At 36.9% G+C, this 11829-nt stretch overlaps 2 non-coding genes across 2 annotated transcripts; both read left to right on the top strand.

The window, feature by feature from the left end:
* Positions 1–10620: 10620 nt before the first annotated feature.
* LOC121105082 lies at positions 10621–10700 on the top strand. The gene has a single exon (XR_005837512.1). It is a non-coding gene; the product is annotated as a small nucleolar RNA U2-19 (small nucleolar RNA).
* Positions 10701–10855: 155 nt separating this feature from the next.
* On the top strand, positions 10856–10925 carry LOC121105080. The gene has a single exon (XR_005837510.1). It is a non-coding gene; the product is annotated as a small nucleolar RNA U2-30 (small nucleolar RNA).
* Positions 10926–11829: the final 904 nt, after the last annotated feature.

Consider the following 11829-nt stretch of genomic DNA (forward strand, 5'->3'; position numbering starts at 1 on the left):
TCTTTTTGTGGTTATTGCTGATGTTCATTTAGTTTTCTAAGTAATGACCACTATTTCAACCCTAGTTGTCCAAATCCCCTGTTAATGTTCGGACACATCAGGTATTCTGCCAGTTTCCTCTTCTTGAAGCGATCCATGTTGCAGACCATGGATCCACCCCAATCCCATGTCTCTCTAACCCCCATGAACGGCGCTCATGCTGAAACCCTCCACCATCCTCCTTAGGTTTCCTTTGCCTCTTTCCTACATCCGATTCCCTCATTTTCTTTTTTTTTTTTTAAGATTTTATTTATTTATTCGACAGAGATAGAGACAGCCAGCGAGAGAGGGAGCACAAGCAGGGGGAGTGGGAGAGGAAGAAGCAGGCTCATAGTGGAGGAGCCTGATGTGGGGCTCAATCCCACAACGCCGGGATCACACCCTGAGCCGAAGGCAGACGCTTAACCGCTGTGCCACCCAGGCGCCCCATGATTCCCTCATTTTCTGAAGGCTATGTCGTCCTCCTTCTTGTCTTATTCTCTTGTTTTTAGGAGTACATCCTCCAATAGATTCTAGAGAAGATGTGCAAAGGAGTTATAATTTCTGAAACTTTGAACATCTAAGAATGTCTTTAATCAACCCGCGCACTCAACTAATAATTTTACTGGGTATATAGTTCCAGGTGACAAATGGTTTTCCTTCACATTTCAAAGGCATATTTCTATCGTCCTTTACACTTGTATTAATGATATACCTAGGAAGAATTTTCTGTATAGTTTGAAGTAAGAATCAAAGTTTTTTCCCCCCAAAATGGATAGTAAATTTATCCAGTAGCATTTATTGAAAAGATCATTCTTTCCCCACATCATATCATTGGACCATATAAGTGTGGGCCTGTTTCTCAACACTCCATTGTATCATTATCAATCTATTTGTCTGTAAGTTTTAACTGTTTTACTGTTCTAATTTTTGTAGCTTTGAAATAAGTCTTCCTAACAGCTAGTTTATGTCCTTCAACTTCATACTTCTTTTTTTTTTTTAAGATTTTATTTATTTATTTGAGAGGGAGAGAGAGAGCAAGCACAAGTTGGGGGGAGGGGCAGAGGGAGAGGGAGAAGCAGACTCCCCACTGAGCAGGGAGCCCAATGCAGGGCTCAATCCCAGGACCCCAGGATCATGACCTGAGCCGAAGGCAGACACTTAACTGACTGCGCAACCCAGCCACCCCAACTTCGTACTCCTTTAAGACCATCTTTGTTATCCTTTGCCTTTTGAATTTCCATATAAATTTTAGAATCAGCTTATCAATTTCCACCAAAAAAACCCCCTTCAGAGATATCTAATTGAATTTTTAAAAAACTAGTAGATTTGAGATTTAATTCACATGCCGTACAAATCATCCACTCAAATAAGTGTATAGTTCAGTGGATTTTAGTATATTCACAGAGTTGTGCAAACATTTGTACAATAAATTTTAGAACATTTTCATCACCCTTCAAGAAAAACCCCATGCCTGTTTGCAGTCACTCCTCCCTACTCCAACCTTAGGCAATCGTTAATTCTTTTTTCTGTCTTTATAGATTTGCCTATTCTGAACATTTCATATAAATGGGATCATAAAATATGTGGTCTTTTATGACTTGCTTCTTTCACTTAGTGTAATGTTTACAAAGTTCATCCATGTTAGCATGTGTCAGTATTTCACTCTTTTTTATGGCTGAATAATATTTCTTCGCACGGATGTACCACATTTTATTTATCTATTCATTAGTTGATAGTCATTTGGGCTGTTTTCGTATTTGCACTTTTATGAATAATGCCACTGTGAACAATCATGTGCAAGTTTTTGTGTGGACATTTTTTTTTTAAAAGATTTTATTTATTTGTCAGAAAGAGAGAGAGCACAAGCAGGGAGAGTGACGGGCAGAGCAGGCAGAGGGAGAAGCAGGGTCCCCCATGAGCAAGGAGCCCAACGTGGGACTCAATCCCAGGACCCTGAGATCATGACCTGAGCTGAAGGCAGAGGCTTAACTGTCTGAGGCACCCAGGCGTCCCTGTGTGGACATGTTTTAATTTCTCTTGGGCATATACCTAGGAATGGAGTTGCTGGATCACATAGTAACATTTTATTTATCCTTTGTAGAAACTGACCAACTGTTTCTAACCAACTGTTTCCCAAAGAGGCTTCACCATTTTTAATTGTTACCAGCAGTGTATTGGGTTTTATTAAGATTGAACTGAAACTGTTGGCCAATTGGGGGAAGACTGACCATTTTACAATATTGACACTACCAATTTATGAATATAGTATATTCTTATTTCTTTTTTTTTTTAAGTCTCTTTTCAGGGTGACTGGGTGGCTCAGTCAGTTAAGCAACCAACTCTTGATCTCAGCTCAGATCTTGATCTCAGAGTTGTGAGTTCAAGGCCCATGTTGGGCTCACACTGAATGGAGAGCCTACTTAAAATAATAAATAAATAAATAGTCTTTTTTCCTCTCAGTAATACTCTGTAAATTTATAAACATATTTTGTCAGATTTTATTCCTAAGTATTTAGGGTTTTTTTAATCTAAAAAATGCTATTGTCAATGAAATCTTTTCTCATTTTCTAATTGCTTATTGTCAACTTATAAAAATACAATTGGTTTTTGTGTATTGATCTTGTTTCTAGTAACCTTGCTAAATTTACTCTTTCTTCTAGCATACCTATAGATTTTTTAAGATTCTCAACATACATAATCATGCCATCAACAAATGACCACAGGTTTGTTTGTTTTTGTTTTTGGGTTTTTTTTTCCTTTTCAAATCTTACATCTCTTTTCTTTTTCTTGCCTTATTGCAATGGCTAGGACTGCCCATAAAATGAAATAGAAGTGGTGGTGGTGGACATCCTCATTTATTCCAGTCTCAAAAGGATAGCTTCTAATACCTTACCATTAAGTGTGATATTTATTAAAACTATTTTGTTTTAGATTATCAGATTAAGAAAATTCCCTTTTATTCTTAGTTTGCTATGAAATTCTCTTCATGAATAAATGTCAAATTTTTATTGAATTTTTTTCACATCTATTGAAATATGACTTTACTCCTTTATACTTTAGTGTAGTAAATTACATAATTGGTTTTCATATGTAGGGGCAACCTCACTTTCCTGGAATGAACTCAAATTCATCATGATACATTATCATCTTTATATAACACTGAATTTGTTGCTATTATTTTATTTAGAATTTATATCCATGTTTTAACAGATATTATTCTGTAATTATCCTTTTGGTAATGTTGTAATTGGGTTTTAATATCAAGATTATGTCACCCTCATCCAAAAAGTTAGGAAGCTCTCTCTCTCAATCTCTCTCTCCCTCTCTCTGTCTCTCTCTTCTGTAAGAGTTCATGTAAAACTGGTGTAATTTCTTTCTTTAATGTCTTTAATGTTAATCCACCAGAGAAGCCATCTGGACTTACAATTTTCATTGTAGGAAAATGTTTAATTACTGACAAATATTTCTAATAGATATAAGACTATTCTTTATGTTGTCTTCTGAAGATTGGTAACTCATGTTTTTCAATGAATTTGCCCATTTCATCAAAATTTTCAAGTTTATTGGCAGAGAATCATGAAAATATCCTCATAATATTTTAATTGTCTGTAAGATTTATGGTGATGACCTCTTACTGTTGAGGTTGGTAATTGGTGCCCTTTCTTTCTTTCATGATCATTCTTGGTCTTTATTATTTCTTCCTTCTCTTTTATTGGGTATGTTTTATTAGGGGGTTTATTTTGTTATTTTAAATGACTTCTCAGACTTTCTTCTTTTCTAATGTATGTATATATGTCCATAAATTTCCCTCTAAGAACTGTTTTAGCTACCTCCCAAGTTTTAATATGTTTCATTATAATTTATTTAAAACATTTTCTGATATCAAGCATAATTTTTCTTTGAGGAATAGGTTATTTTTCTTTAAGGAAACACTTGGAGATTTTCAAGTTATCCTTTTATTACTGATTTCTAGCTCACTTCCATGGTTGTCTGAGATCATACTCTGTATAATTTCCTTTCTTTGACATTTTCCAAGACTTTCTTTGTGACCTAGTATAAGGTCAATTTTGGTAATTGTTCCATGCATGTGAACCTGAATATATACATATATGTATATATATATGAACCTGATATATACATATATGAATTGCTATATATCACTGATATATATATGATATGATATGATATGATATGATATGATATGATATGATATATATATCACTCATATTGGTTTGAATTCTCTCTTTGCTTACTTTTTTCTTCTTCAGCTTTTCTATAATTGCTAAGGGAAGAATTTTCCCTCTATTTCTAGTTTGGCGAGACTATTTATCATGAATGGGTTGGAATTTGTCAATGTTTTTTTCTGCATCTATTGATGATTGTGTTATTTTTATTCTTAAGCTCATTGATATTATGGATTGCATTAATTGATTTTCAAATGTTCAACTAGCCTTGGATACTTGGGATAAATCTCACTTGGTTGTGGTGTATACTTCTTTTTATATATTGTTGGATTTGATTTGCTAATATTTTGTTGAGAATTTTTGCATCTGTGTACATGAGAGATGTTGGTCTCTAGATTTCTTTACTTGTACTGTCTTTGTCTGGTTTTGCTATTAGGATAATGCTGGCCTCATGGAATAAGAGCGAAAGTAATCTGTCTGCTCCTATCTTCTGGAAGAGATTGTAGAGAATGGGTGTAATTTCTTCCTTAAATTCTTTGTAGAATTCACCAGACAGCCCATCTGGGCCTGGTGCTTTCTGTTTGGGAAGGTTATGAGTTATCAATTCAATTTCTTTAACAGATATACACCCATTCAAATTGTCTATTTTTCCTTGTGTGAGTTTTGGCAGATTGCGTCTTTCAAGAAATTGGTCTATTTCATCTAGGTTGTCAGATTCGTGGGCGTAGAGTTTTTCATCATATTCCTTTATTATCCTTTTAATGTACACAAGATATTTCACAATGCTCTCTTTCCTCTTCTCCTTCCTGGAAGCATGAGGGGATTTTTCTCTGATTGAACCCTTTTGGAGCTCTTGGAAGTAAAATTCACAGAAGTGTAGGGCTCCTCTATACCTGGGTCCCTCTGAAATTTTTAACTTTCAGACGTTTACACTGAGCCTCCTGAAATTCGTCAGTTATACTTCAGGTTTGCCTACCTTGGCACTGATCCCTGCAGAGATTTCTGCTCAAGTAGATTGTGATGCTTGGTATCTGCCTATCTGTCTCCAATATTGGAACAGGAGTTTGCCCTGTCATGGATCTGAGAAGAACTGTTGATTTTTTTCAATTTGTTTAGCTTTTTAGTTGTTTTTAGGATGGGATTATGACTTCCAAGCTTCCTCACATGCCAGATGGGAATCATCTTTATCTTTTATTATTTTTATTTTTTTTAAGATTTTATTTATTTATTTGACATAGATAGAGACAGCCAGCAAGAGAGGGAACACAAGCGGGGGGAGTGGGAGAGGAAGAAGCAGGCTCCTAGCAGAAGAGCCCGATGCGGGGCTCGATCCCAGAACGCCCTGAGCCGAAGGCAGATGCTTAACCACTGTGCCACCCAGGCACCCCAAATCATCTTTATCTTTTAAAGATATTTTCACTTGTTTGCCAGTTATTTTACAGTGCTTCAAATACGTCATTTCATTGTTTTCTCATTTCCATCATTTCTGTGGAAATAGATGTCAGTCTTATGTCTTAAAGATAGCATATAATTGGGGCTTGATTTGTAAAGATCCAATCTGATAGTCTGTCTTGGAGGATTTAGATCATTTACAGTGATGTAATGATCAGTATGGTTGGGTCTAAATCTACCATCTTAATATTAGCTTTTTTAAAATAAATTTTTGTTTTATTTAAATCAATTAATTAATATATAGGGTATTATTAGTTTCAGAGGTAGAGTTCAGTGATTCATCAGTTGCATGTAACACCCAGTGATCATTACATCACATGCCCCCCTTAATGCCCATCACCCAGTTACCCCTTCCCCCAACCCACCTCCCCTTCAGCATCCCTCAGTTTTTTTCCTATGGTTAAGAGTCTCTTATGGTTTGTCTCTCTCTTTGATTTCATCTAATTTTTCCCTCCCTTCTCCTATGATCCTCTGTTTTGTTTCTTAAATTCCACATATCAGTGAAAGCATATGATAACTGTCTTTCTCTGATTTCACTTAGCGTAATACCCTCTAGTTCCATCCATTGTTATTTGTTTTCTATAAGTCCCATGTATTCTTTCTTTTCTCTTCTTTTCTTGCCTTTTTAAAATTAATTGTTTTAAAATATTCCTTTGATCTTTACTAATCCCTTAATATCCATATTGCTTTTAAATATTTTTAGTGGTTGTTTTAGGGCAGGAGTCAGCCCCTCACCTGTTTTTTATGGCCCATGAAACAAGAACTCTTTTTAAATAACAGGCTTAATTTTGTAGAACAGTTTAAGAAGTATATAAAATTGTGAAGAAAGTGTGGCTTTTCCATATGTCCTGTGCTCACTCTTCTCTATTCCTAGCATCTTACCTTATAGTATGGTCCGTGTGTTACAATTAACGAACCAGTAGTATACACTATTTGTTAACTAAGGTTCATACTTTATTCAGATTTTCTTAGTTTTTAGGAACTGTGATAAAATAAGGGGGCCCAGATGGCTCAGTTGGTTAAGTGTCTGACTCTTTTTTTTTTAAAGATTTTATTTATTTATTCATTCAACAGAGATAGAGACAGCCAGCGAGAGAGGGAACACAGGCAGGGGGAGTGGGAGAGGAAGAAGCAGGCTCATAGCAGAAGAGCCCGATGTGGGGCTCGATCCCACAATGCCGGGATCACGCCCTGAGCCGAAGGCAGACGCTCAACCGCTGTGCCACCCAGGCGCCCCTAAGTGTCTGACTCTTGATTTTGGCTCAGATCATGATCGAGTCCCGCATCCAGCTCCACATTCAGCGCAGAGTCTACTTGGGATTCTCTCTCTCCTCCTCCCTCTGCCCCTCCCCTGCTTGCACATACACACACACAGTCTCTCTCTCAAATAAACAAATAAACAAATAAATAAAACCTTTCAAAGTATGATAAAATACACACAACAAAAAATTTACCATCTTAGGGGCGCCTGGGTGGCTCAGTTGGTTAAGCATCTGCTTTCAGCTCAGGTCTTAATCGCGGGGTCCTGGGATCGAGTCCCACCTCAAGCTCTCTGCTCAGAGGGGACTCTGCTTCTCCCTCTCACTATCCCTCTGTGCTCTCTCATGCTCTCCCTCTCTCTCAAATGAATAAATAAATAAATAAATAAATAAAATCTTTAAAAAAAATTTACCATCCTTGCCATTTTTAAGTGTTTGGCTCAGTAGTGTTAAATATATTCACATCATTGTGCAACCCATCTCCAGAAGTCTTTTCATCTTACAAAACTGAAACTCTATACCCATTAAACAATATCTCCCCGTTTTTCCCTCTTCCATCCCCTGGCAATCACCATTTTACTTTGTATTTTTATGAATTTGATCACTCTAGATACCTTACATAAGTGGAATCACATAGGATCTATCTTTTCATGACCAGTTTATTTCACTTAGCCTAACGTCCTCCAGGTTCATCCATGTTGTAGCTGTGTCAGGATTTCCTTCCTTTTTAAGCTTGGTTAATATCCCATTGTATGTATATTCCACATTTTGTTTACCCACTCATCCATCAACAATTACTTGGGAGATTTCCTCAGTTTTTACCTAATGTCCTTTTGTCATTCCGGGCTCCAATCCAGGATGCCACACTACATTTAAACATCATGTTTTCTCAGGCTCCTCTGGGCAGTGACAGCTTCTCAGACTTTCCTTTTTCTTTTTTCTCTTCTTTCTTTCTCTCTTTCTTTTCCATTCATCCATTTTTTTATGACTTGGACGATATTGAAGAGTAGCGGTCAGATATTTTATATAATATCCCTTTATTTGGATTTGTCTGATGTTTTTCTCATGCTTTGACTAGGGTTAAGGGTTTTTTTAAGGAAGACCACACAGGGGAAGTGTCATTTTTTTTGTTTTTTTTAAGATTTTATTTATTTATTGGACAGAGAGAGAGACAGCCAGCGAGAGAGGGAACACAAGCAGGGGGAGTGGGAGAGGAAGAAGCAGGCTCCCAGCAGAGCAGGGAGCCTGACACGGGACTCGATTCCAGGACTCCGGGATCACGCCCTGAGCCGAAGGCAGATGCTTAACGACTGCGCCACCCAGGAGCTCCGGAAGTGTTGTTTTAATCACATCACATCAAGAGTACATACTATCAATGTGACTTATCATTGTTTATATGGATCTTGAATCAAGAGTACATACTATCAATGTGACTTATCATTGTTTATATGGATCTTGAATCAAGAGTACATACTATCAATGTGACTTATCATTGTTTATATGGATCTTGAACATCTGGCTGAGGTAGTATTTTTCAGGATTCTGTAACATTACCCTTTCATCCCTTTCCATACTGTACTGTTTGGAGGGAAGTCACCGTGCCCAGCCCACATGTGTAAGGAGTGGGGAGTTATTATCACCTTGAGAACAGAGTATCTACATAAATTATCTGGGTTTCTTTTGCCTGGGAGATTTGTTAAGAATAGGTTTTACATTTTTCAAAGGTTGAAAAATTCAAAAGAGTAATATTTGATGATATATGAAATGGTTTGAAATTCAGATTTCAGAGTCTACAAATAAAGTTTTATTGGAACACAGCTATGCTCACTCATTTACATCTTGTCTATGGCTGCTTTTATATGACGACAGTAGAGTTGATTAGTTGCAACAGATAATGTATGGCCTTTGACATCTAAGATGTTCACTCTCTGGCTCCTTACAGGAAAATGTTGCCGACACTTGATCTAGGGTTTACAATATGGATCTTTAACTTATAACGGTTTTCCTTCAAATAAGATTATATCACATCAGGGTGCCTGGGTGGCGCAGCGGTTAAGCGTCTGCCTTCGGCTCAGGGCGTGATCCCGGCGTTATGGGATCGAGCCCCACATCGGGCTCCTCCGCTATGAGCCTGCTTCTTCCTCTCCCATTCCCCCTGCTTGTGTTCCCTCTCTCACTGGCTGTCTCTGTCTCTGTCAAATAAATAAATAAAATCTTAAAAAAAAAAGATTATATCACATCGTGTAAAAGTTAAAAACTTAGTATCGTCCCATTTTCCCTTCTAATACTTTGTGCCATTGTGTGTATACATTTCATTTCCACGTGTTATAAACCCTACAATACAGTTTATTCTTTTTTATTTAAATAGCCAATTGTCTATTAAACCAATTTGTAAGGGTGAAAAATATCTTTCATATTTAACCACATATTTTCCATTTCAGATTCTATTTATTCCTTTGTGTAGATTCAAATTTCCATCTGGCATCGTGCTCCCTCTGCCTGAAAAACTCAAACATTTGTTATAGTGCGGGCTGACTAATGACAAATTCCTTCACGTCTGTGTGTGCGCAAAAGTCTTCATTTCACCTTCTTTTTTAAGGTATTTTCACTAAGCTTAAAGATCTAGGTTGATAGTACCTTTCTCACTCACCACTTAAAAAAATTATATTCTATAGTCTTCTGGCTGCGTAGCCTCTGACAATAAGGCCGTGATGATTTTACCTCTCTGCATGTAATGTCCTTTTCCCCCTCTAGTTTCTTTTAAGATTTTCTCATTGTCACAGACGTTCAGCAACTTGATGATAATCGACCTCACTATCATTTTGTGGTGAGTGCTGAGATTCTTGGATCTTTGGGTTTCTAGTTTTTGCCAGATTTGGAGAATCTGGGGTCACTATTTTTCCATTTTCTCCTCTCTTTCAGGGCGTCTGCCAGAAGTATGTTAGAGCACTTGATAGCCTCTTCGAGGTCACTGGTTCTCTTATGTTTTCAGTGTGCTTCTTTTTTTTCTCCCCGTGCTTCCTTTCAGAAACATTCCACTGATATGTCGTCATATGGCTTCAAGTCTACTGATCTCTTCTTCTGCAATGTCTAATATGCTGTTAATCCCATCTATTCAAACTATATTCAAAACACATTCGGATTATATATGTTTCATTTCTTCAATTTGTCAGTCTTAAGGTTGTGTCCTTGAAGTAATGTGCCTCTTAAGATTTATCTCTGTTTTTAATTTTTAGCAAGTTAACTACAATGCGCCTGAGTATGGTTTCTTTGTAATTACCCTATTTAGTTTGGTGCTTATGCCAAGTATAGAGTATTTTTGGCTAGTATATTTTGGCCAGTAATATTATTTCTACCCCATTATCTCTCTCTTCTCCTTTTTGGACTCCAGAAACATATGTTAGAACTTTTGCTGTATTGCATGTAACATTAGTGCTATTCTCTGTCTTCTCCGTCTTTTTTTTCTGTCCGTCCTTCAATCTAGGTATTTCCTGCCAAACTCCCTTCCGGCTTACTAATTCTCTCTTCTGCTCCATCTACAATGCCTTTAGATCTGTGTAATAAATTCTTAATTTTAGTTATTGTATTTTTTTCCATTCTAAGATTCCATCTGATTCTTTACTGTTCATGAATCCCAATTCTTTTATGAAAGCCTACAGTTTTTTTATCTATTTCTTTACACAGTAAAATCTCATTTTCAAACTGTGTCTTGATGAAAATAGCCAAATTTGAGCATCAGAAGACCTTCCAGTCTACCTAATGCCTAATCTCTGCAGTTCTGAGAAGCAAATATATAAAGTAATTTAAAACAATAAGGCTTATGCCTGTGGTGTGTGTGTGTGTGTGTGTGTGTGTAAAAGTGACAGTGGATAACTGAGGACTTGCTGATGGATGAATGAGAATGGGGGGATGTGTGTATATAAAAGGTTAATCAGTTCTGAGCAATGATGAAAAGGTTTTACTACTGACCTTTATAACTGTGAAGGTTTCTACATTTGATCTGAGCTCAGAATTGAAAAACAAGAACAACAACAAACTATGTCTGATAACTCTAATATCTGGATCTCCTGGGAGGTTGTATTTTCTATGATCTGTTTTTCTCTTAGGTTTCAGGCATTATTCCAGTTTCTTTACAGACATGATAATTAATTTTATTTAAGTTGAAGCAATCTCAAACTTACAGAATAGTCCCTAATATAGTACAAAAACCTATTCCTCTGTCTCATCTGGGAGGAAATTGCCACTATCTCCCAAACACTTCAGTGCGTGGTCCTTGTGAAGAAGGACATCCTCTTGGATAACATCATCAAAGTCAGGAAATTAACATTGAAGCCTGACTGCCATCTAACCCACACCTCCCATTCACATTTCACCAGTGATCCCAATAAAGTCCTTGTAGCAAAAGGATCCACGACAGAATCACATTATTACCTGTGGTGCTCAGATATCTCTATTCTCCGTCAACATGGAATGACGTTTCAGTCTCTTCTTAACCTTGATGACACGCATGTAGTTATGCATGTGTTATAGGCCCATTGTTTTGTAGACGGTCTCTTAACTTGGACTTGTCCAATGTTTCCTCCTAATTAAATTCAGATTGAGCATTTCATGTAGGAATGTAGCAGAAATGATACTGTCTCTCTCCCATTGCATCCTATTGGGTCCTGCCTGATTGTCATTTGTCCCATTACTGTGGTGTTCGCTTTGACTACTTCATGAAGTTGGTGTCTACCAGCCTTCTTCACTGTAAAGTTACCTTTTTCCCTTTACAATGGATAAATATTTTGTAGGAAAGCACTTTGAGAATGTGTAAATACCTCATTCCTCAACAGACTTTCCATGGATTCATTCATTTATATTGGTATAGAGTCGTGGATCCCTATTTTATTCAATAAGTTGGAATCTATTAATAT

Source organism: Ursus maritimus, unplaced genomic scaffold, assembly GCF_017311325.1.
Source record: "Ursus maritimus isolate PB19 unplaced genomic scaffold, ASM1731132v1 scaffold_24, whole genome shotgun sequence".
In the NCBI taxonomy this organism is placed as follows: Eukaryota; Metazoa; Chordata; class Mammalia; order Carnivora; family Ursidae; genus Ursus; species Ursus maritimus.